The sequence below is a fragment of the Oryx dammah genome, unplaced genomic scaffold, assembly GCF_014754425.2.
Source record: "Oryx dammah isolate SB20612 unplaced genomic scaffold, SCBI_Odam_1.1 HiC_scaffold_26, whole genome shotgun sequence".
Lineage (NCBI taxonomy): Eukaryota > Metazoa > Chordata > Mammalia > Artiodactyla > Bovidae > Oryx > Oryx dammah.
The window spans coordinates 34,163,507-34,190,119 of NW_024070210.1; the positions used below are offsets into that span (position 1 = coordinate 34,163,507).

General features: G+C 41.0%; 1 protein-coding gene and 1 long non-coding RNA gene across 2 annotated transcripts in view; both read right to left on the reverse strand.

Annotated features, from left to right (window-relative positions):
- Positions 1–26,613, reverse strand: part of PELI2 (pellino E3 ubiquitin protein ligase family member 2) — a 188,360-nt gene that overhangs the window by 44,804 nt on the left and 116,943 nt on the right. The window lies entirely within an intron of this gene.
- LOC120852906 lies at positions 13,651–14,528 on the reverse strand. Its single transcript, XR_005718683.1, has 2 exons — positions 13,758–14,528; positions 13,651–13,717 (listed from the first exon to the last, which is right to left on the reverse strand). It is a non-coding gene; the product is annotated as an uncharacterized LOC120852906 (long non-coding RNA).

Sequence of the window (26,613 nt, forward strand, 5' to 3'; positions counted from 1 at the left end):
GGAAGGAAACTCTGAGAACTGCAGCTAAAAATGAGCAGGGTCAATGCTGTGTTATTACACTTGCTGTCCAGCTAAAGGAAGACAGATGAAGGGACAGATATGCCTAAGGACTTTGCCTGCAGACTGCTGCTTAAAATAAACCAGCTTTTATTCAATGATCTGTGGTGACATAAATGGGAAAGAAATCTAAGAAAGAGTAGATATATGTATAACTGATTCACCTTGCTGTATAGCAGAAATTAACATTGTAAAACAACTACACTCTAATTAAAAAAACTAAACACAGCCCTATCTCTAATACTTTTGGGAAAGAGAGAGAATATAAATATATTCAACAAACAAATGTGTTGCTATCTAGTGGATGAAGCCTATGCTGAGTGGGAAACCCTACAGACTGTTGTTGTTTAGTCACTAAGTTGTACCTGACTCTTTGTGACTCCATGGACTGAAGCCTGCCAGACTCCTCTGTCCATGGGATTTCCCAGGCAAGAATATGGGAGTGGACTGCCATTTCCTTCTCCAGGGGATCTTCCCGACAGAGATCAAACCCAAGTCTCCTGCTAGGCAGACAGATTCTGAGCCAAGAGAGTCTACCACTGAGCCACCTGGGAAACCCAACCCTACAGATGCTACCTATCAAAGCAACTTTTCAAGAATAACCTATGTGACCAGAGCAAGTCTCATTTATGGTACTAGGAAAGTCAACACCCTTCAGCCATATATTTACATGTTAAATTTAATTAGGTTAGCAATCAACATGCATAAAATTCTCTGCTTGAGTACAACTCTAAAAAAAGAAATTCAAAATAGATTTGTAAAATAAGAAACATCTGCACCTTAGTAACCAACCTAGTAATGATTTCTGCATATACAGTGCTTTTTCCAGGTAGAGCATTCTCGTGCATATTATTTTACTTGATCATCTGGCACACACAACCACTATAATGTAAACATAACTATCCCCATTTTGTGAATTAAGAAAACTGACTTGGGGAGAATAAGTTATTTCCTTAGTGAATGAGTGAGCCTACACTGTACTGCAAACGCCCTTCATTATACTTCATTGCTTTACAGAAAAACAATTTCCAACTTTGGGGGAGGGTATTTATATCAACTTTCATAATCATATATGATTTATAAGATCATAGTCTGGCAAATCACTTCGAAAGCAATGCAGTTCAGTGACCTATCAAATCTTCTTTCCATTATTAGGAATGAAGAACCATAAGTGACAATGAGGTGTGAACCAGAAAAAAAAGGCATCATGCAAATAAAATGTTAAGAATGAGTTACAAAGACGAGATGATCAAAACCAGGGCAGAGAGATTAAGAAGCAGAAATCAGGGAGGACAATGCATATAAATCATTTGTGCAATCACAGTGTTATAGGTTAAAATTACTAACACAAGTTGAAAGAAAGGCATATTGTTCAGAAGTTTCTAGAATCTCTTTGACAGCATACCACTCTTATCAATACCATCTAGTCCAAGTAAGTGTTGAAGTTGAATAGCCTGGAAAGCTTTGTGGTGTATAGAAATCTATTTCCCTGTAGTCAGAACATTCAGGTAAAAAACAAACAAAAAATCTCTAATCCCTATACAAGAGACCCTCAAATATGTAGACAGGCAATTTGCACCTCACCTTCAGTATTCCTTCACCTGGTGAAACATCTTTCATTACTTCTCTTTTTCCTTCAGAACACATGACTTCAAATCCCTTTCCTCTCCTGGCTATCCTAATTTGAACACAGACCTGTCTCTTTACATTCATTTTGAAATATCCATAACAGAACATAAGAATCTACATATGGGCTGATGAGAACAAGCAGGCAAGCCTGCATGTATAGCTTCAGCATAAGACTGTGTTGGCTTCTTGAGGTACTCATCATACTATTTACTCACACAGGAGTATCATCAAACCCTCAAATTTCGTTTATGAAAATCTGTTTCACATACTTTAAAAAATCAGCTCTGAGTATAATTTACATTTTAAAAAGTTTACCAATTTTAAGTGCACAATTTGATGCGTTTTGACAAATAAATATAGTCATGTAACCATCTATTCAATCAAGACACAGAACAGTTTCAGCACGCCAAATAGTTCCCTCATTACTCTCTGCAGCCAATTCTCTTCCCCCCGCCCCAATAAGCGCTGATCTGCTTTCTGTCATGATAGTTACGTCTTTTCTAAAGTACCATATAAATGAAAACAATGTGTTTTCACTTAATCTGTAGTCCTTTGTATCTGGCTTAATTCCTTGCCACTAGTGCTACCTGGGAAGCCCAAACCTCTGGGCTGGGCTGGGATCTGAACCCAGGACCTGTTGCACCCAAAGTGGGAATCATACCCCTAGACCAACAGCCCACTTCTTTAAATTACCAAAGCCTTTTTGATATTTATCTTCATTGTGTGTACAAGTAGCCTGTTCATTTTTATTAGTGATATTCCACAGTATGGGTAGACAATGATTTGCTTATCCATTCATCAGTTAGTGGGTATTCACGTTATTTAAATTTTTGGCTATCAAAACAAGGCTGTGGATATTGTTTTCATTTCTCCTGGGTAAATACCTAGGAAAGGACTGCTGGATCAGAAGATGAGCAGGGGAAAAATACTCTTTTCTGCTATTTTTCTAATTCATTCTCACAACATGCCCGATACCAAAAGTGTGAATTTTCTACACCATGCAATTTTGGCACTAACTGTCTGGAGTTAGCACGGACACCAGAGGTTAAGGGCTCAGTTCCTTAAGAATGCTCCCCACTTTAGATATTACAAATAGTAAGCCTCCAGGTTCCTCACAAGTTCAGTTCAATTTGGCTATAAATTGAGGTTTGCATGACCTCTATCTTGGATTTGATAATTTGTTGGAGTGGCTCATGGAACCCATGAAGAATTTACTCACTACTGCTGATTTATTACAAAGGATGTTTTAAAGGATACAAATGAACAGCCAGATGAAAATACACAGGGAGAGGTCTGGATGGGTTACCCTCCCAGGAGGTTCTGTCCCCGTGGAGCTAGGGTGTGCCATCCTCCCAATACAGAGGTGTGTTCACCAACCCAGAAACTCTCCAAACCTCACATTTTTTATGAAGGCTTCATTAGGTAGGTGTGATTGATTATTAACCCAGTTTCCAGCTCCTCTCACTTCTCTGGAGAATGGGGATTTGGGGTTGAAAGTTCCAAATTTCTAATCATGGCTTGGTCACTCTGGTGACCATGCTCCATCCAGGAGCCCACCAAGAGTTGCCTTTGCTTTGCTAGAACAAAAGATACTCTTATCACCCAGGACTTTCCAAGGGATTTACAATACAAACTCTGCAGCAAACACTATTGCTCAGGAGCACTATACCAACAAATGAGGTCAAGATAAAATAATCAGCAGGAACTGGGGGGCAGAGAATGACATGTATTTCTTATTTTACATATGGCAAGTTTGCATTTTAATTTTTTTCCACAAAAAAAGCAATCTGAAATTTTGACTGAAATTGTGTTGAATCTATAGATCAATTTTTTGGGGGAAAATTGACACGTCAATAATACCTTCCAATTCATGAATATGGCAGGAGACATAAGGAAATACATTGATTTTTGAATAACAAACCAACCCTGAACTCCTGGGATCAACAATTCAGAAATCTTACAATTCCTCTCTCCTGCCCTTGATGTCACTGTCATATATTTGACTTCTCCATATATTATAAGCCCTGTTATTGTTGTTTTTTAGTTACTAAGTTGTGTCTGACTCTTTTGCAACCTCAGGGACTGTAGTACGACAGGCTCCTCTGTTCATGGGACTTCCGAGGCAAGAATAAAAGTGTTTGGGGAGGAAAGTGAAAGTTGCTCAGTCGTGTCTGACTTTGCGACCCCATGGACTATACAGTCCATGGAATTCTCCAGGTCAGGATATTGGAGTGCATAACCTTTCCCTTCTCCAGGGGATCTTCCCAACCCAGGGATCGAACCCAGGTCTTCTGCATTGCTGGTGGATTCTTTACCAGCTGAGCCACAAGGAGTAGATTGCCATTTCCTTCTGCAGGGGATCTTCCTGACCCAGGGATTAAACCCATATCTTCTGCACTGGCAGATGAATTCTTTATCACTGAGCCCACCAGGGAAGCCTTATAAACCCTAGGTATTATTATTAATTTTGCTTTAACCTGCTAATTATTTTCTGAAGAGATTATAAAAATGTCTTTTATATTTACCCTTATTTTTACTGTGTTCAGAGTACTCTGTGTAAATCCAAATTTCCCTCTGGTAACTTTACTGTGGCCTAAAAATCTAACATTTATTGTTGTGCTATTGATAGCTATTTTAGTTCTGTTTGTTTGAAATAGGTCTTTCTTTTCATTTTTGAAAGATATTTGTGCTAGGTATAGAATTCTAGGTTGAGAGTCTCCTTTCTTTCCCTCCTCCTTTTTCCTTTCCAGTACTTTGAAGACGCCAACCCACTGTCTTTTGGTTTTGCAACATTTCTGGTAAATTTTTTTGTTTACTTTTTCCATTCTTATTTTTGTTCCCCTGAACATATTGCCTCTTCTTTCTCTGGGTGCCTTCAAGATTTTATTATATCAGTTCAGTTCAGTTCAGTTGCTTGGTCGTGTCCAACTCTTTGCGACCCCATGAATTGCAGCACGCCAGGCCTCTCTGTCCATCACCAACTCCCAGAGTTCACTCAAACTCACGTCCATTGTGTCCGTGATGCTATCCAGCCATCTCATCCTCTGTCATCCCCTTTTCCTCCTGCCCCCAATCTCTCCCAGTATCAGAGTCTTTTCCAATGAGTCAACTCTTCGCATGAGGTGGCCAAAGTACTAGAGCTTCAGCTTTAGCATCAGTCCCTCCAATGAACAACCAGGACTGATCTCCTTTAGGATGGACTGGTTGGATCTCCTTGCAGTCCAAGGAACCCTCAAGAGTCTTCTCCAACACCACAGTTCAATAGCATCAGTTCTCCGGCGCTCAGCTTTCTTCACAGCCCAACTCTCACATCCATACATGACCACTGGAAAAACCATGGCCTTTATTATATCAGTCTTTAGCAATTTGACTGTGGTAAGTCTTACTGTAGTATTCCTTATGTTTCTTCTCTTTGGGCTTCACTGAGCATTTTGGATCTTGAGTTTTTCATTTTCATTAAATTTGGGGGAAAAAATGACCATTTAAAAAATTTATTGCAGTGATTTATGACATTATGTTAGTTTCAAATATACAGCACAGTGAATATATGTACATATATCCACTCTTTTTCAGATTCTTTTCCCATATATGCTATTACAGAGCAGAGTTATGGAGCAGAGTTCCCTATGCTATACAGTAGCTCCTTAATCTATTTTTATATGTAGTAGTGTGTCTGATCATTCTTTTCTTCCTTTCTCTACTCTCGTATTTCTAAAATACCGATTAAGCATATTTAAGTCCACTTGATATTTTTCTACATTTTAACTGTGGCTCTCTTCATTGTTTTTTCAGCTGTTTTCTTTATACTGAATATTTTATATTGCTATGTTTTCCAGCTCAGTGACCTTTTCTTCAGTTTCTAAAATGCTATTAACCTCAACCAGTGTGTATTTCACTTTAAATACTTCATTTTTTACTTTTTAAGTTTCAGTTGGGTCCTTTTTTGTACTTCCATTTCTCTTCTCAACATGTCTTTGTTTTCCTCTACACTCTTGATCACAGGGAATAGAACTATTACAGTTGTTTTACCATTGTTATCTGTTAATTCTATCTATCATTTCTGGATTTGTTTCTATTGGTTGCTTCTCACCACTCTTGTCTCAGTAAAGGTCATACTTTTGCTACTTTTCTGCCTTTCTGATCATTTTGGATTGGATGCCAAACACTGTTATTTTCATGTTCTGGGGTACTGAATTTTGTTAAAAGGTGTTGAACTTGTTCTGGCAAGCAGTTATGCTAACTTTGGGTCACTTTTCTCTCCCAGGGCTTGCTTGTAAGCTTTGTTAGGGCAAGTTCAGGGGACGACTTTGACCTAGGGATCCTTTAGCCTCATTATCTCCTACTCTTCTATAGATTCTATCCTATTTCCCCTGTATTATGAAATTTTTCTACTCTGCAAGTGGGAACATGAACTAATCTCCAGTCCTTTGTGAGCTACAGAAGTGGTTTAACCCACTGATTTCCAGTGGCTCTTTTCCCACCCTGTGGACTTTTACCCCACAGGTGAGCAAAGCAGTGCTTCCCCAGGGGCTCATGGGCATCATACTCTGCAGCTATCAGGAGCTCTTCCTCCCTATGAAGCCCCCATCTCTGGATTCTCTTTCCCCAAATCTAGCTGCCTCACCTGTAATACCTGGTTCTTCAACTCAGTGAGCTCACAGAGCTGTGTGGTTCTTCATCTCTGCGACTGGGCCTGGCAACTGCCTTTGGGCCATCAGGATGGGAGTGGGGGTTATCTCATTCATTTCCCTTCTTTTGGAAATCACAGCACTGAGCTGCCTATGGTCCAATGTTTGCAAACAGTTATTTAATATATTCTGCCCAATGTTTCACTGTGTACAACAAGGGGAGAGAGAAAGTTTCTGTAGGAGATAATTCTTGATGGGTAGAAACAAAACTCTGTTTTGTATACAGTTAGAAATCTGGGGTCCAGGGGTAAAATCTGGTACACCTGAAGTGATGACACTTTTAAACTTAAGCAATTCATTTTCTTGAATTATAATATTCCTAGTAACATTAAATATGAGTTGTACTCCAATTCAGTTCCTGAAAATCTTATTTATTTTTTCTTGAACACTCAATAGTCGATATTTATTTTATTTGTATACTGTCTTCCTCCTAGCTCATATCACAAAGTAATTTCTAAAAGGTAAGAACTTTTTCTATGCTGTTCATTGATTTATCTCTAGTACCTACAGTACACAAATAACTTATACGTACACATCATCTTATAAAGTAGCTGTGAATTGTTTGTATTCCCAGGACACAAAGAATATAACTACTTTATAAGACAATGTATACATCTATTCATTAATATGGTAGGTATCTCTCCTATAAAAGAACACATGCATATTTGTTATATAGTTAATTTTGGTTAAATCATATCCTATTTGCCCTTGATGTTAACCAGATAATATTAAAATAAGGCTCTACATATATCCCGGAGAAGGCACTGGCACCCCACTCCAGTACTCTTGCCTGGAAAATCCCATGGACGGAGGAGCCTAGTAGGCTGCAGTCCATGGGGTTGCTAGGAGTCAGACACGACTGAGCCACTTCACTTTCACTTTTCACTTTCATGCACTGAAGAAGGAAATGGCAACCCACTCCAGTGTTCTTGCTTGGAGAATCCTAGGGATGGGGAAGCCTAGTGGGCTGCCATCTCTGGGATCGCACAGAGTCGGACACGACTGAAGCAACTTAGCAGCAGCAGCTATGTATATCCAAGCAATTATTAAAAAAGAAATACTCAAATTCATATTCTGAAAGAAAGAACAACACTATATATCTTAATGCTTGTCAAAGTAAACTATTTAAGAACACAGAGCATCTTATAGAAATATTCAGGCACCTGGCACCTTCTAGCAGTATGCACTATTATGAACATACAGATGAAAGCTACATATACTTGAAACCTGTACTTTAAAAGGCATGTTCTGAAAGAGATGGGAATACCAGACCACCTGACCTGCCTCTTGAGAAATCTGTATGCAGGTCAGGAAGCAACAGTTAGAACTGGACATGGAACAACAGACTGGTTCCAAACAGGAAAAGGAGTATGTCAAGCCTGTATATTGTCACCCTGCTTATTTAACTTCTATGCAGAGTACATCATGAGAAACGCTGGACTGGAAGAAACACAAGCTGGAATCAAGATTGCCAGGAGAAATATCAATAACCTCAGATATGCAGATGACACCACCCTTATAGCAGAAAGTGAAGAGGAGCTAAAAAGCCTCTTGATGAAAGTGAAAGAGGAGAGCGAAAAAGTTGGCTTAAAGCTCAACATTCAGAAAACGAAGATCATGGCATCTGTTTCCATCACTTCATGGCAAATAGATGGGGAAACAACGGAAACAGGGATAGACTTTAGTTTGGGGGGCTTTAAAATCACTGCAGATGGTGACTGCAGCCCTGAAATTAAAAGACTCTTACTCCTTGAAAGAAAAGCTATAACCAACCCAGACAGCATATTAAAAAGCAGAGACACTCTTTTGCCAGCAAAGGTCTGTCTAGTCAAAGCTATGGTTTTTCCAATAGTCAGGTATGGATGTGAGAGTTGGACTATAAAGAAAGCTGAGTGCCGAAGAACTGATGCTTTTGAACTGTGGTGTTGGAGAAGACTCTTGAGAGTTCCTTTGACAGCAAGGAGATCCAACCAGTCCATCCTGAAGGAAATCAGTCCTAACTATTCACTGGAAGGACTGATGCTGAAGCTGAAACTCTAATACTGTGGCCACCTGATGTGAAGAACTGACTTGTTGGAAAAGACCCTGATGCTGGGAAAGATTGAAGGCAGGAGGAGAAGGTGATGACAGAGGATGAGATGGTTGGATGGCATCACCAACTCAATGGACATGAGTTTCAGTAAACTCTGGGAACTGGTGATGGACAGGGAGGCTTGATGTGCTGTAGTCCATCTGGTCGCAAAGAGTAGGACACAACTGAGTGACTGAACTCAGCTCACTCACACAGGACAGTCCAGTGCACAGTAGCTGAGAACAAGTCACACAACCTCCCTGTGTTGCAGCTCCTAGGGATAACAACAGCCACCTTAGAGAACTCCTGCAAGGCTGAAACAGTACCCAGTGAAAATACTGCTACTTGACCTTAACTCACTACCAAATTACAATGCTCTCAACTGTAAAGCATCAATAACTATCCTACTTACCAGGATAATGCAAAGTAAGAAAATAAACTTGATTTTTTTATTTCAAAGCTCTGTACAAAGATTATGCCACTATCTTGCTAGGAGGGTAATTCCAAGTGTGATAGAAAGAGGCACAGAAAGGTTAAGAAGTACACGCGTCAACTTCTGCCTAAGAAGCGGGCCTGTCAGTGACTTCACAGGGCTAGCACACTACCTCCCTCTCCCCCCGTGGGGATTGTGGGTAGCTGAGTGTGGGCCACTGAAGGTTCCCAACTGAACCCTTTTCTGGGGAAGGTCCCCCTTTGAGCACTAGTTCAGAAATGCCTGGAAGAGGATGCTCTTTCTCCAAGAGCAGCCTGCAGCCTGTGACTAACAAAAAAGTTGGTGGACCTATCCTTCAGGGCTCTCCAGGGACCAGGCTGAGGCTAGACCTTGGATAACAGCACCTTTTCTCAAGTTCTTCTCTGGCTCTCCTGCTCCCCTCGCTTCCTTATATTTTCTTCTGACAGCAATTCCTCGAAAAACCATTATCCAGGCTTTGCATTTAAAGAACCTAAGCTAGAGACCACTAATAACTTCCAGGATTGACTTGTCTGGCAATATGTTAGCAATGTTACCAGGATGGCCCAGGCTTTCCTTAAGGCCCACAGCACAACGGACAGTACTCCCCAAGTCCAGCCAAGGCTGGTGGCTACTGGAAACAAGTCAGAAGCCGAGGTCTGGGCAGAGCACGTGGTACTACAGCTGGGGTGGGATAAACCCTACTTAGAGCATCCTCGGAAAGGAAGACAGGCTGCTCCAAGTCCTGCAAGTTAAGGGGCCTTCTGTCCCCTGGAGAACATGAGACCTGCCCCACGCCCCTGTGTAAAACATCCCTTTAACCTAGTCTGTTCACAGGAGTCAAACAAATCTCCCGGAAATGCTTCACCCACCCCAAAAGCATCTGAATGACATCAAGGTTCACATATCTACATGGGGACCACAGCGGGCACTCAGCGACCTGTGACTGAATGAGTCACTTGCACACACGCTAATGGACAGAGCAGTGGGGACCCCTTTTTCCAGTCTCAACCCTCTGAATTCCCACAGAACTGAACACAGGCCATGTGCATGCCACAAATGCCCCTGTGTGGTTTTGGGCGTGTGTCTACAGATTGCCTCCTCAAGGGAACAGGGGCCCCTTACTTCCTTCCAAGACAACCCTGGAGCCCTGATTATATGTCTAGCACCAAAATTAGTGCTGAGGTTATAAAAACTGAGTTAGACACAGTTCTTGTCCCCATGTTAATCACGTAGGACTATGCACCTAATAGATTGCTCTGAAAGAATTTGTTGAATTAAATTCACTGTGGGCTGGAAAGAGCTGGATGAGGATTCTGGGAGGAAGTGGTCTCTGAGTGGGATGCTGAAATGGCAGGATGTAGACAGAACGAGGGAAAAAGGTATGTTGGGGGAGGGGAAGGCGCTCAAAGTGATAGAGACAAGACTTGCAAACAAGAAAAACCAAGCACTGCCATAGACAAATGTATAATAACCTAAGTAAATGATATCAACAACTGGGGACAGTGAACTTGCCAGGGTTGTGGACTTTTCTTTCTCCCCACACCCCCGGGGGGCCTGGGACAGAGTAAATGCTCCCTGTTGTTTGGATTCTAGTAGATGTTGATTTCTTAAGCTTAGACTTCTCATATAGGAATTTCTGGAAAGTCAAAGATGCCCATATCCATCTTCTGAAACCAGGAAACACTTTTGAGCATCAAGTAATCCATCTCTCATGGCCACGTCACAGAACAACCAGAGGGATGAACTGATAAAAGTACTCAAGCCTTCCCGTGAATGGCCCCATAAAGCACGGACACGGAACTCAAGGCAACAGCTGGGAGAGAAAAGCGAGCATTTCATTTTTGAATTGGCAATTAGCCACGCTTAGGAGGTATTTCGGAGAAGGCAATGGCACCCCACTCCAGTCCTCTTGCCTGGAAAATCCCATGGATGGAGGAGCCTGGTAGGCTGCAGTCCATGAGGTCGCTAGGAGTCAGACACGACCGAGCGGCTTGACTTTTCACTTTCTTCACTTTTCCCTTTCATGCACTGGAGAAGGAAATGGCAACCCACTCCAGTGTTCCTGCCTGGAGAATCCCAGGGACGGGGGAGCCTGGTGGGCTGCCGTCTAAGGGGTCGCAAAGAGTCGGACACGACTGAAATGACTTAACAGTAGCAGTAGCAGGAGGCATTTGCTTAGAGGAAGGCTCTCTTACAGAGGGGTCGGGTGATCACAGACCAGTAGGCAGTGACCAGCCCTCCTGTGGGCACCTAACCAACTGTTGTCAGTTTCAAACAACTAAGCCTCGGAATAGTAGGTGGCAGCAACAGCTCTCTCGGGTCTCCACTCTGTTCCTAATCGTCTCATCCTTTCAGCCAGCTTCCACTGTGATGGACGCAGGTCCAAATTCCTGAGCCAGGCATTCAGGATGGTCCAGGGTTTGACCTTGCATCACCCTTTTGGGCCAACCTCCTGGTATGTGCCATTCACCGGCTTTCCCTCTATTTTCCAGACCCTTCTGCTTCTTCCACACCTCCTCACCTTGGCTGCTCGGCCTGGACTCCCGTTTGCACAAATCACCCGTTAACAGAATAAGCCCTGGTTAAAGGCCGTCTCTTGTGTGAAGCTTTCCAAGTCTCTCTTGATGATCAGAATGAACTGCTCCTTCTGCTGGGCAGTTATTTTATTTCTCTGTGCTTCACTTCCTTCGACTAAAGAAAATGGGAAGAATGATCTGTAGTCTGTCACTTCAGAGCTTTTGAAAGGTTCAAATGAGGTTCTGTATGTGGTTCTAACCTCCAAAATCCTAAAGAGCTGAAGGATGAATAAAAATGTGCATAGAACTTCATGTTCTCATTGTTTACTATGTTCAATGCAGCCTCATTTTTAGTTGGCTCATATGACATGTTTGCTGCATACTAATGGTTAGCGTAGAAGAGACTCAAAATTATTTTTGTACTCTATTTCACATTCATGGAACTGCTTTTAATGGTCTAAATCAACTCAATATTCTGAAAATACATCTTAACCAATTATATTAAATTTGATCTTGCAAAGTTTCCAAATGGAGCATCAACACTGATGTCAGTTCTGTGGCAGCTAGCCTAAGTGAATCAAAATAGCATTCATACTTGCTGTGTGTGTGCAATGAAACTGTGGGCATTTTTAGACGTTTTTCAGACATTTCCCAAATTACAGACATCTGTTGTTTATATTTCAAGTTTCCCCAAATAGAGAGTAAAGTAGCATCCTTCCAGACTGGGTAGCAAAGATGACTCACTAAATGACTACTTTCTTAACAAGATTTCATAAAGGCATCTGATAAGGTCTGTAATGACATTTTTATGCATACAGTGGAGAAATAAGTTAGAAAATATAACTGGGTGAGTGACTATGCTTAGAAGATCAGTTTCAACCTAATAGAAGCCCTCTGGTGGCAACTATAGAATTCTGTCCTAATCTCTGCTGAATTCAATCTTTTTTTTTAATCCAAAATTTTCAGAAGTGGTTGACCACAAAAATGAAAATGAACCAAAACAAAAGTCAGTGAAGCCACTGAAAGTGTCAAAATCTATCCAATAACAAGACATTATAAAAACAGGTCAAATCTAACAAGATAAAATATTCTGAAAAAGACAAATGTAAATTTCTATGTGTAGGTTCAGACAATCAAGTCTCATGAATAAGGATATGTATACCACTGCCCTCTACACTGTTACTTGTAATAGCAAGAAGAAAACATAAATATTCATCAACAAGGGAATAGTTAAATATATTAACTGAATATAGTATACTGTGCAGCTCTAAGAAGAAAAAACTATAGGAAGCCTATGGAAGAATGTCTGAATAAATCTGGGTGTGAAAAAAACAGGTTGAGGATATTATACACAGAGTGTTGGTTCGTATTTCTTTTTTTATAGTTGAGTATTTCCTTGCATATTCACACACACCATACTTTCTTTATCCATTCTTCTATCAATGGACACCAACGCTGTTTCCATGTCTTGGTTATTGGAAATTATGCTGAGTGAACACAGGGGTGTAGATTTCTCTTCAGAAAAGTGATTTCTTTAGCTTTCGATAAATATCCAGAAGCTAGGATTGTTAAGTCATATGTTACTTAAACTTTTAATTTTTTGAGGATCTTCCATACTGTTTCCCACAGGGGCTGCACCCGTTCACATTTCCACCAGCAGTACACAAGGGGTCCTTTCTCTTCAACCTTGCCCACATTTGTTACCTCTTGTTTTTTTGATGACAGTCATTCAAACAGGTGTGAAGTGATACCTCATTGTGGTTTTGACTTGCATTTCCCTGATGATTAGTGATGTTGAGCATCTTTTCATGTACCCACTGGCCAAGTGTACGTCTTTGCAAAAATGTCCATTCAGGTCCTCTGCCTATCTATTAATTGGGGTATTAGTCTTCCTGCTTTTGAGTTGTATGAATTCCTTATATATTTTTGAGATTAACCCCTTCTCTGATACATGGTTTGCAAATATTCTCCCCCATTTTGTAGACTGCCTCTTCATTCTGTTGACTGTTTCTCTTGCCTTGCACAAACTTTTTAGTTTGATATAGTCCCATGCGTTTACTCTTGTTGCTTGTGCTTTTGGTATCATTTTCAAAAATTGTTGCCAAGACAAGGTAAGGAGGTTTTCCCTTATGTCTTCTCCTAAGAGTTTTATGGTTTCAGGTCTTATGTTTAAGTCTTTAATCTATTTTGAGATAAGTTTTATGGGTTATGATTGAGTCTAGTTTTTCTCTTTCATTCCTGCATGTGGCTATCCATTTTTCCCAAACCATTTATCTTTTCTCAGTTAAGTACTCTTGACTTTCTTGTCAAACATTAGTTGACTGTACTATATTATAGTTGACTATGTTATATATGTTTATTTTCATATATAAGAATTTGCTTGTATTTGTGTCTTTGTCTATATAAGAGCAACTAACACTTGAGCTCTTACTATATTCCAGACACTATTCTATATGTCCTTTATATACACTGTCTTGTTCAATCCTTATAATGGAACAGGTACATAGTCATATTTAGGTACTAAAGTTAAGCAGTAGATCAACAATGTAAAAAGGCAATCAGATTTCACACTACCAGCAGAATTCCTGGGGTGGGGAAAAATTCAAACATTTTATATAGCTTAAATGTTTTCAGAAAGGAAGTAGTACTTCTTTAATTCACAAGGCAGCATGTGGCTGAGGCAGTAAGTATGAGAGAGGTTGTGTAATGTAAGTTAATGGTGCAATGAAATAATAAAAAGAAACAGGACATGCATCTCTGTTACTTCCTGGGGGTTACCTTGAGTAACTTATTTAACATCTGGTCTGTTTCTTATCAGTCTGCTGTTGATAATCAAGCCTACTTGCAAAGTTCTATGGGTTAAATAACAGGACCATGCCAAGCCCACATTTCCTGGCATGCAGTTGACCCCCCTCAGTAAACACTGCTTCTTACATAACACAGAAACTATTCTAAACAATGCAGGTGGACCACAACTGTCCTGAAGAACATCCAAATGCAAAGACACAGAAGGGCTAAAACACAGAAGGTAATGGGAAGCAGACAGAAAGAATCCCAAGGACTGGCGCAACCAGCCCTAGAAGTGATGTCTTAGTGGAAGAGTAGTAGTGGACTTTAAATAATTAATGGGCTATACATATCAACAATCTCATATATGCAGATGACACCACCCTAATGGCAGAAAGCAAAGAGGAACTAAAGAGCCTGTTCATGAGCGTGAAAGAGCGTGAAAAAAGCTGGCTTAAAACTCAACATTCAAAAAACTAAATCATGGCATCCAGTCCTATCACTTCATGACAAATAGAAGGGGAAAAAGTGGAAACAGTGACAGACTTTATTTTCTTGGGCTCCTAAACCACTGCAGATGGTTAACTGCAGCTATGAAATTAAAAGATGCTTGCTCTTTGAAAGGAAAAGATCTAGATAGTCAAAGCTATGGTTTTTCTAGTATTCATGTACAGATATGAGAGTTGGACCATAAAGTAGGCTGACCACCAAAGAATTGATGCTTTCAAATTGAGAGTCTCTTGGACCCTAAGGAGATCAAACTGTTCAATCCTAAAGGAAATCAACCCTGAATATTCACTGGAAGGACTGATGATGAAGCTCCAATACTTTGTCCACCTGATGCGAAGAGTCAACTCACTGGAAAAGATCTTGATGCTGGAAAGACTGATCAGAGAAGGGGACAACAGAGGATGAGAGGTTAGATAACATCACTGACTCAAATGACATGAATTTGAGCAAATTCCGAGAGATAACAGAGGACAGGGAAGATGGGAGTGCTGCAGTCCAAGATGGTTGCAAAGAGTCGGACATGACTTAGTGACTGAACCACAAATTTTCCTTGCCTTTTTGATGAAAATCAGCATATGCTAGTAAAGAGTCAAATTCCTGCTGATCAAATTGTCAAGGCCATCATCTAGTTTCTAAAATTGTCAGTATCTTATTTCTGTCATTGATCAGGAAGAGACTGACTAAACTAGAAAAGAAAAAATACTTGTATGATATGCCACCTCATCCAAATGAAGTCATAGAAATGGTGTTTGCTCACAATAGGATTATGAACAAAGACTTTTTTTCATATCTTATCTCATAAAAGATAAGCTAGCAACAGCTAGCAAAATTCAACATAAAAAAGCTGAGATATTGCTGAATGTTTCTTTGTAAAGCCCAGTGGGAAAGACACATTCAATGACAAAACTTTTATCACTCTTTTGGTGGAAGAGGGAAATGAGGGCCAGCATCCACATAGCCACATCTTCCCAGCTGCTTACTCAGCTGGTGCTCTGCCATTACGAATGTTAAGGGACCCCCTGACTGACATCAGAGCTCACAAAATAAGCATCTAAAAAACTCTCTGTCTGAAAAGTCCTGAACCCTTCTCCCTGATATGTGTTATCAGATACATGCTAAGGACTGACTTGTACCCTGCCTATCAGTGATTTCAACAACCTATAAAGTAAAATATTCACCCACACACACAAGATGACTTCCCTGTACCACTCACGTTATGTGACAGGCAACAGTAGCAGTTGATACAGTGATTTCGCCAAAAGCTTGTCCCTCTTTCTCGAGTATATTTGCCATCAGCTTTGAGGTTGATGTTGCAGACTTCTCGGCAAATCTGCCTTGGCTATGACGAATGGAATTCTGAACCATGCCTCTGAGGTATTCTATTCTGGACCCTTAGCGACAACATTCATCAATTTCACCCTGGAAAACATTATTGTATACTTGATCTGGGCAGACACAACTGGCTTACTAGGAAAGGCCACTGTACTTTGCCTGGAAATGACTCAAAAGTGTTGAGGGTTTCATGTCACCATTTGACAAAGTTTCATAACAGAGAAAGCACTGGAGACTGTGGACCAAAAAAATGACCTGTCAAGTAAAATTCAATTTTCAGACAGTCATTGTGCTCCTTTCTGTCCACAATTTTTTTTTTTTTCTGTCACTTGAGTAAAACAATCAGCCTGGCAGATTCACTGGTCTCTGTCCATCAAGACTCGCATTCTATAATTACACTGGGTTTCTGGTCGCTATTGATGTTTATGATGTTATTCTGAGCTGTGGTATTTCATTCCTATTTCTGTCACTCCTTTCATTTTTCAATGAATTGCTTCTAAATTACTGATCCATTTTTGTGAACTGAATAAAGAAGACAACAGTGTAATAGCAGAAAATAAAAAAGTTAACTAAATAAAAAACTATTAATATAAAATAACGTACAACTATATGCTATGTGCCATACATTAGTTGAAAGATTTTACCTATTTAATATATTAACTGATTTACTCTTCACAATCACTTTAGGAAGGAGGCAGTATTATCATCACTGTTTTATAGATGGGGAAACTTAGGTGTGACTTCACTTGCCCAAGGTCACAAAGAACCAGGATGTGGGACCAGGCAGTCCAACTCCAGAGCCTGTATTTTTCCCATAATATGTTCCTTCTCAAATAGGAGAAAAGAAACTCCCAGAGATCAGGGCTTATCAGAATGAGACGAATGCACTGATGCAGTCCTTGTAACCCAAGAGTATTCCTTAGAAAGGGTATGTTAAACAAGCCTGCCCTAAGAAGCTTGCATAGCTCCTCGAGGAATCTCACTGCGATAAAGCCGCCCCACCTACCCCAGAGACAAAATCCGGTCATCAAAGTCATCAGCAAAGGGTTGAAAGATTGCTTTCCATCCTGTCTCAAGTCACACCAGGGTGGAAATTCCACAGACGTTCTTGACAAGTTGGTTCAGTGTGACATGACCTACCAAGGTACTCTCTCTCGGTTTTCAGTTACATGTTAGTTTTGACTTCCTATTTTGCAAGATGAGCCTTTAACTTTCTCAGCCAGATTTCCCTCATTCATCTTGCTAATAAAAATTTTTATTAAATATTCACTGTTGTCATGGTTACGACTATCTACCTAATATCCACAGCTGGGTCTATAGTATATGAGTATAAATATTTATAGACTTCATATATATATATATACACACACACACACAATGAGTATATTTCTTTTCTTCCATACTTCTGTCATAGAGCGGTTGCTCAACAAATCCAAGTGGAACGGAAGAACGAGGTTTGTCTGTGCCTGCTGGGCCCGTTTAATCTGGAGGCACAAGCTTTTTCCTGAATCATTTCTTTGTAGTTTTCTCCCCACTACTGTTTTTTGGAACTCACATTAGTTAGGGGTTGGACTCCTGAGTTGACTGATTCCCAAGGGTTTTTTTCTTTTCCTCCTCACTGTTCTACCTTCACCTTGATCTTCCTATCATTGAAAGCTGCTTTAGCCTCTGGTTACCAAATACTTAGTTATTAGTTCTTTCCTTCTTATAGGCCCAGCTCTGAGTAATCAAGAGTCTCATTTGTTTTGCTGAAGAGGACAGAATTTTGAAACTTGGCAGCTGGTAGGTCTTTTTCTCTAGGTCTGGTGGGTTTCCTCGGAGAAGAATCCTCAGATTCCCTGGCTGATGTTACTGGTCTCACTTCCACTGTTTTAGGAACCAAGAGAAGGAAGACAACAGAAGGTCTTACTATTCAGCATGTGGGCATTCACTTGATCCCCACTTTTCAATGAGGTACCATTTTCCTGCTCTTAGCAAACACTTCCAAAAAGACCAGGGGCCTTTCCTCTAGCCAGACACATTCCTCCCCATAATGATTAGGGGCCACGATCACTACCCAAGTGGACCCTGAGACAGGCTGTGGTCACCATCACATCCTGACATACTTTTGTGACTTTGAGTGGCTGAGGGCAAAGGATGGACTTAGTCCCTCTTCTCCAAAGAGGCCTCTAGACTCTCTACAAGCAATCATTCTCCAGCAACCCTTTAACTCCAAATATCAGTATTTCCTCCCTAAAAAAAAAGGTTGACTACTCAGCTTCACCAGACACTCTGAGATACCCCTGACTGTACACATCCCACAACCCAAATCTTGTGCCCAGAAATGGCTCACTGTGCTGTGGGATGGAAGACTTCCTACCACCCTGTCCTTGTGCTCTGCTCTCTCCTGGAATAAAGAGATTTTTTCCTGCTGGTACAGAATAGGCACATGTTTTACATTACTTAAAAAAATTTTTTTTAACTATAAATACTTGGTTTTAAGAAAAATAACTACAGGGACTTCAGTAGTTTTCTTGCAGTCCAGTGGTTAGGACTCCACACTTTCACTGTCAGGGACTCAGGTTTGATCCCTGGTTGGGGAATGAAGATCCCACAAGCTGCATGGCATGACCAAAAAATAAAGAGAGCTTAAAATAGAGAAAAGAACTACAAAACCATCTAGCAAGTAGGATATGTTATAATCTAGAGAAGAATTTCATAGGACAGATGCATAGTATAAACGACGCTACTATACATATACATATTCAGAGAGATCATCCATAGGAAGCCCAACCACAAAGGTCAATAATGAAAATTTGCCCGGCATGCCCCAATCTGTAGCTTCTCCCTTTCTCCTTGACTGCCTTCTTAAGTTGGCATTCAAACACATGCTTAGGACTCGCCTGTCTTAAAAACTTTATCTCGACCCTCATCACCATCTGCTTATCACTCTATATTAACATCTTAAAGGTCAACCATAAAGAGTAATCTTCTTGCGTTCTAAGACTTCATTAACCCCTCACTCATCAGTTCTCTAAAATGTGGCACCCACTCCCATAATGCCAATGAAACTCTTCTTGCCAATACCAGTAACAACCTTGTCCACATTTTCAGCACCATCCTTGTCTCCAATCTCCCCCTTACCCTAACATATCTGGAAAATTACTGAGCTGGTCAATTTCACCTCCTTTATGTTTCTGTGACCCATCCACTTCTCTCCATTATTTCACCACTGGATTACTCTTAACAGATCTCCCCAGGTCGAGTCTTGCCCTCTGCACAGCACTTAGAATGACATTCCTAAAATGCAAACCTCATCACATCAAATCCCTGCCTAAACTACTTTTGTGGCATCTCACTGTCCTTGAAATAATTTTCCAAATCATTATCCTAGCTTATATAAAGCCTTCACGATCTGGTCCAAAGGTAAGGATAAGAAATTGGTCATTCAGCGGGGTCAGGAGACTTGCTGCCACTGCCAGTTCCCCAGCCCTGGGACTAGAGTCTGAAACTAGGTCTTCATCTCTAAACCACACCTTGTTCTGCTCCTGGTGGATTAGTTCTTACATTGTCTATTCCACATGATCCATCCTCCTTGTCATTTCTATTAAGAAATGGGACCAAGAGTTGATGAAAGATAAAGAAACATGGAGTTGGGGACTTGCTCAATGTCACCCATCTCCTCAGGGGCCCAGCATGACTCAGCCTGAGCTCTGTGCTCCATCTGCTCTCCTATGCTGCTGCTGCTGCTAAGTCGCTTCAGTCGTGTCCGACTCTGTGCAACCCCATAGACGGCAGCCCACCAGGCTCCCCCATCCCTGGGATTCTCCAGGCAAGAACACTGGAGTGGGCTGCCATTTCCTTCTCCAATGCATAAAAGTGAAAAGTGAAAGTGAAGTTGCTCAGTTGTGTCCGACTTAGCGACTCCATGGACTGCAGCCTACCAGGCTCCTCCGTCCATGCTCTCCTATTGGGCTTCCCAAATCACAGGTGCTAACCAGGGTAGTTTCTCTCCACAGGTATGTATAGAGTTGGGGGTTACATACAGAGTTGGGGGGGCACAGCAGGGGTGCGGTGGCAGCATCTACAGAGCACTGAACTCAGAAGACCTGGGCTCCAGTCTACAAACTCTGTAGAACTATTTAAGTCTTTCACTTGGCTGAATCTTGGTTTCTTCATTTGTTAAAAGGAGCTGCAATACAGTCACGTGTGCACGGGTGTGTATGTACACACAGGGTAAATGTAATGCTTATTTTTTGCCTTTCAGAGCTCTTGTGGAAATCAAGTGAGAGGAGAAACAGGAAAGGACTCTACAAATATGCTATTAGTATAACAAAGGCAGGTTTAAAAGTAAAAGTCTAGAGCACGCTTAACCAAAGAGGGCATTACTACAGTCCTGTTTGCTCTTTAAAGTCAGTTCTCACCTGTCACGTAGGAGTGAGACCCAAGTCAGGCTTTCTCCTGTAAGGTGAGCAAGAATTCTAAAATATTAGATATTCTAAGATACTCTCTTCTTGAAGACTATTTTCCTATTCTCAATTCCAAAGAAAGAACATATGAATATTGCTTCTTTTCTAGATTATCTAAAACTGATTAAGGCAACTGTTGTGCAATTCTGAAACTACACAGACCAAGGTGAGCAGTAACTATCACTTGTGGTTTAATAATGTTTCCAAGTTTTCATTATTTTAGCCCTTTTATTAAGAGGATTTTCTACTTTAAGATAAAATCCCCAGGTAACTAACACATGATAGGATAAAAAGTCCTCTTCAAAAAATAGGTGATAGGATTTAGAGTTAATTCATGCTTCCAACCAAAATCAACGAAAAAACATTTTTCACCAGTAACAATGAAGCAAGCTTAATTTATTGCTTGAGTTGCTTCAATCACTTGGAAGGAAGCTTTCAGCTACCTTCCTAAATAGTTACCTTTCTAATCTCTCATCTCTAGGCAAGGATTTTCTCTTCCTAGTTCACTGAACAAATCCTTTCCTCACAAAGTTATTTCCTTAAAATAACTTTAACCTAAAAATCCTCCTGGTTAACATCTTTGTCAAACATGTTCACAGGCACTGAAACTGCCATGGCTGGCTTTCAGACACATGCTGCATGTTCCTGTATAATTAGTTTCATGAATCATCTTAATAACTGATTAATTAGACACCAAATTGATTGTCTGAAATTTAGAACGTATCTTGTCAGACAGTTAACCACGGTCAATCTACACAAAACTAACAAGCCTCACAGTCAAAAGTCGGGAAATCACAACAGGAAAAAGATGGATCAAGGTTTTATTTTGAGAAGAGCAAAATAACTGTAAAGATGGATTAAAAATTGGAACATCTTTAACGGCTACCACCCCTGCTGGAACAGTGTTCTAAAAATATTTATGATGAGAACCTAAATTATAACTAATAGATTTTTTGTTATATTATGTACTAGAAGGCCAAAATCAGCAGGAAATCTAATTAATTAATGCAGTCACTATAAAATAGTAATTGATATGAAACGTTGGATAAAATGAAATTTTAAGAACTTTAATCTCTTCCTTTAAATTAAAGATAGTAAATGAAACTCCTCTGTATCTTTTAAGAGTCACTGTAACTGCAAGAGGCATATTAATTCAATAGATTTAGTTATTAATTTTAAGTGAATAACTTCTACAGACAGAATTGACTGGCAACATATCAAGTCAGTGTGCTAGGGTTTTAAACCAACAACTGAGGAATTTTTGTTTCCTAGATTATTTTCCATTCAAGGAAATTATTCTTAAGATAAATAAAATAATATCAGGGTTTATTTAATATGCCCATTCTGAAAGGAATTACCTTTTAAAAGTGCACATTATCCAATCTTTCAGGATAAATAAGATCTGGCTGAAAACAGTTTGCATGAAAAAGATCAGGGTGAGGAGCAGAAGGAAGAGAGAGTGGGGAGGGAAGAACCGATCATCAGCTCAGTGAATCAGAATGAACTGGGTGATAGAGCTATGACAGAAAGCCACAGAGAGTGGCTGGGGAGTCCACACACTATGACATGATCAGGCCATGCTGAGACTACTATCTGATACAGTTCTGAATACGCAATGCCTGAGGAGCTGACAAACTAGATACCAAGTAGAGATATCCACAATCCTGATGTTTGCGGATGGAGATCTCAGATCATGCCACATGCAAAAGGGAGATTTACCTTGTCCTGCTTCAAGGAGCAGAATATTAAGCAACGGGAGAAATAAAGAGAGCCAGAATTTAGTTTTGTGGAATCAGACCTGTCTGAACGGAATGGGATTCTAAACAAGCGGTGAGCAATGAATGAGCAATGAATGTTAAAGTGGAGTCTGGATGCCTGTCTGACAAGATTCTATAAAACGGATGTCAGGTCCTGCAGTGGCAAATTCACTGGTGAAACTGAGAAACGTTCAAAGCAGTATTAAGAAATAACTGAGAACTTTATCAATTTCCAGCGGTTTGTCCAAGTCATTGCTCTGAGTGATTTTCACACTGAAACCTAAAAATACTGGGGAAAGCATTAAAACATGGACAGCTAGATATGACCCGATTGGTTAGGAAGGCACACTGGAAGCCAAAGAGTAAGCGACAGCAGGAGACTCAAGGACCACTGGTTCAATCCCTGAGTCAGAAAGATCGCCTGGAATAGGAAATGACACTCCACTCCAGTGTTCATGCCTGGAGCATTCCACAGGCTGCAAAGATTTGGACTCGACTAAGCAACTGAGCACACACACAAACACAAGGAAGAGACTCGAAGTGGTTTCTATCTCGGGCACAATTGTTGGTCTGGGTGGACTTCCGCTTTTGTTTTCACAGTCTCACAGTGGTGCTAGAGGCAGGGAAAAAAAAAACAAAAACCTCCCAAAAGGAACATCTTTGGGGAAAACCAGAGGACCACACCCTCAGTGTTTGATAGAAGTAAACTGATACTTCAGAACTACAAAGACAATTGCCTGCCTCAAATATTGGTGTTAGGTGAAGAGAGGAGATTCCTGTACCTCCAAGAATTCAGAACCACAAATCAGGCTTTATACAAATTTGTGGCAGAAATAACTTGAGCTCCAAAACACCTCAAGTTGAGAGCTGAGTTTCCAGGGATTCTGAGGGTTGGTGAGGACTCCATTCATTTGAGAGAAGCAAAGGCAATTCCTCTCTTGGGAAATCCACCCTCAACTCTGATGGCAGAAAATTCCCACAGATAGAATCAAAGGATTATGAACTCACAGTGAAAACTCAAAAAACAAAACAAAAAAACTCCAACAACACAGAAACGTAAGACACCATGAGTTAAGAGCTAGCAAAGACAACAGAGAATCGGAATTACAAAAGCTTTAGCTACTGCATTTGTCAAAAACAGAATTGACGCAGAAGATGTGTATAAACATGTACCATATACACGATACTCTAAGCTGGCCAGGATTCTGCATAAGTTAAGTCTCATTCATTATTCAAAAGCATGTTACTATTAGAACTGCTGTAAAAGTTAATACTTACAGCATAATCAAAACCTGAGCATCAAAGTCTCTTCCTGGTAATCATTAGACTAGCTTATTTCTGTACAAAGAGTTATAGCTAGAACAAGGCTGTGTAAGTTCTTGTCTATACATGCCTGTATATACGTGTTTTACCTTTTACCTAAAGACCAGTTTTAGTCTTTATTGAATTTGTTATAACATTGCATCTGTTTTATGGTTTGGTTTTTTTCGGCCACAAGGCATGTAGGCTCTTAGCTCCCTGACCATGGATTGAACCCACACACTCTGCATTGAAAGGCAAGGTCTCAGTCACTGGACCACCAGTGAAGTCCTGGACACGTATTTTAAATCAACAAGTATGCTTATTTTGAAACATCCTAGCATAGGTAGAAGTGGTCAAACATACAAACTGATTCTATCAAACTCACAAAAGAGTTAAGAAAAAATTACAACAAATACAAAACATGTTAGAGTGATACCTGAATTCTGCAGCAGCGGTTGCCACTTGGAAATTCTCATCCTCACGCTAAACTCATTTGCCACTTTTACTGTCAAAGGCAATCGAGGAAAAAGTGGGAAATGGTCACTGGTATGGGTTCCAAGTCAGAGTCTTCAGCTAATGGAATGTGGAACTAAAAACCAAACACTGGGAAATTTCACTACAAGACAGAGAGGTTAACTCAAGTTTAAAGTGGACTCTCCACTACCCAATGCTCTCTCCTTAGCTCTTGACTTTAATGCTAATGTGCGTCTATAGAACGTGTGTCAGGCAAAGTCATCCAAGGACAGCAGCATTCTTGTTCCACCAGTTTCAATGACCCCATAAAAAGATACCTGGTGCTGCTAGAAGTTCAGGACCCTGGCGGTGCCTCATATGGTTCCTTCTCTGGGAAGGTCTGCCACGGTCCAAACACTACTAACCCTCAAAAGTGGATGGTGATGAGTCAGAGGGATGAATAGGTTTATTAGACTGATGCAATACACCTGGGTACAGATGTTAAACTGGAGCTTTGAACCTGTCAAATGTTCAATCGTGTTAAAACAAGGTTATGCAGCTAGAAGCTCCTAATGCAGCCTCTTTCAATATCCCACCAAATATCTAGGAAAATGCAGACAAAGAGGCATGAGGGAGTGGAGTCCCACTGGCACCAAAACAAATGCAAAAGCAAATTCCAAACGTTAAACTACTTCAGAATTTGATTCCTGTAGTTATAAAACTAATTCAAGTGAATTAAAAGCAGTGCGCACATACATGTGTATGCATGCACACACAGACACCTAACCCAGCATCCAGAAACAGGATATGCCTTTGCACCTGAAAGTATGCATAAATGCCTCTCCCTTCAGAGTCTCCTCTGTGGTTTAAAAGCAGGATGGGATGAGCCAACTAGAAAACTGTGCAGGTAGCTCTCTTCTGCAGGGAGATGCTCATGCATTAGAAATGAAAATATTCATCTTCCAACCTTTCATAAAACTGCAATATTTAGATCTGCCGTGACTCTCCATGAACAGGTCCTGCTTCTCTCACTGCATCCTGAGTGGTGAGGCTCAGGCTGCATGACTCTGACATGGCCAGGCCCTGTACACGAGTGACCACGGCAGGGCCGGCAGTCTGAGTCTGGGGCAGTCAGTTCACAGGTTGCCCAGTGGCTCTAGGCCTGGCTCTGAAAAGGCATCGAAGTGACGCACAGACATGCCACCCCTCAGCACAGAGAGAAGATGAGAGCTGGCAAGGTGAACGGGGGTTTCAGAAGACAACAGGGACCACCTCCAGGCTGAAGGCACAAGAGTGGAGAACCTACATAGCAGAGAGATGGAGGGAGAAAGGAGACCAGAGTAGATTCACAAAGACAATAAGCAAGAACAGGAGAGGCCCAGCTGCCCTAAACTCCCCCCAGAACTCTCAGTGGTGACTTTATAGCTCCTTGTCCCCAGTTAACCCCACCTGACCTAGCTCTAGGATGTTTCTTGTGAGCTCCGTTGCTTCAGTCGTGTCCGACTCTTTGTGACCCTGTGGACTGTAGCCTGCCAGGCTCCTCTGTCCCTGGGATTCTCCAGGCAAGGATACTGTAGTGGGTTGCCCTGCCCTTCTCCAGGGGATCTTCCTGACCCGGGGATCAAATCCACATCACTGAGCCACCTGGGAAGCCCTGGGATGTTTCTTCTGGCATCAAAAAAAGTCCCAACCACAACACAGCAACCATCCCTGGAATCTTGACCTGTTTTTGGCCACCACAAAGGCTAAGATCATCGTCAACGGATGTACTGATGCTGTACAGAGGATTCTGTACAAGAAAGGAGAGAGAAAGGTCAGAACAAACATTTAAGAACTTTCTTTCATTCAGTGAACACAGGAAATGATCCATGGCTGGGAAACAAAAGCAAACAGCCACATTATCTCTCAGCTCATATAGGATGGTTTATTTTGGGAAAAGTCCCCTTAGAACAGAATATGACGGTGTAACAAATCCTAAAGCAGTAAGGTCCTATCAAAGTTACCAAAGCACTGCCGAGGAGACTGGACCACGTACGCTGAGCAATCACAGTAAGATTTCGGTCTCCCTCTAAGAAAAATGTGTGTTTTTAAAGATTTCAGTAAAAAGTATCCGAATGTGGAGAGAGATGTTCTGACACTGTATTTGTCAAGGTTACTATTTTTTCCTAACGTTGTGGTCTTATTAACTACTTCTGGAGTAGTTAACAACTCATTTGCTACAGCATCAACTTTCTGTCGAGAGGTGATATGAAAGCAATAACTCCTGAGTCCCTCTGACACGTCTTCATCATGTTTTGAGCCCTTCCTTACTTTTTCACGCAACATAACGTTGGGGCTCACCTTGTACCTGCCCTCCTCAGGCCCTGGACTTGGACCATTTCCCCAAGTCCTGGTTCCTTTCAGAGAAGAATGGTATTTAGCAACTAAGATCTATATCCTAGGGGTGCTCATTACCACTGGAATGCTGCTTCCCTCGGGCTGCCAGTGAACATACCTGGGGACTGCACTAGGAAGAGACACATTTCCTCTGCGTTTCTGTACGTCCAAGTTTATAGAAATCCATCCAATTTCAACCTGGCACCACAGCATTCATTCTAGTTTTCTCCCTT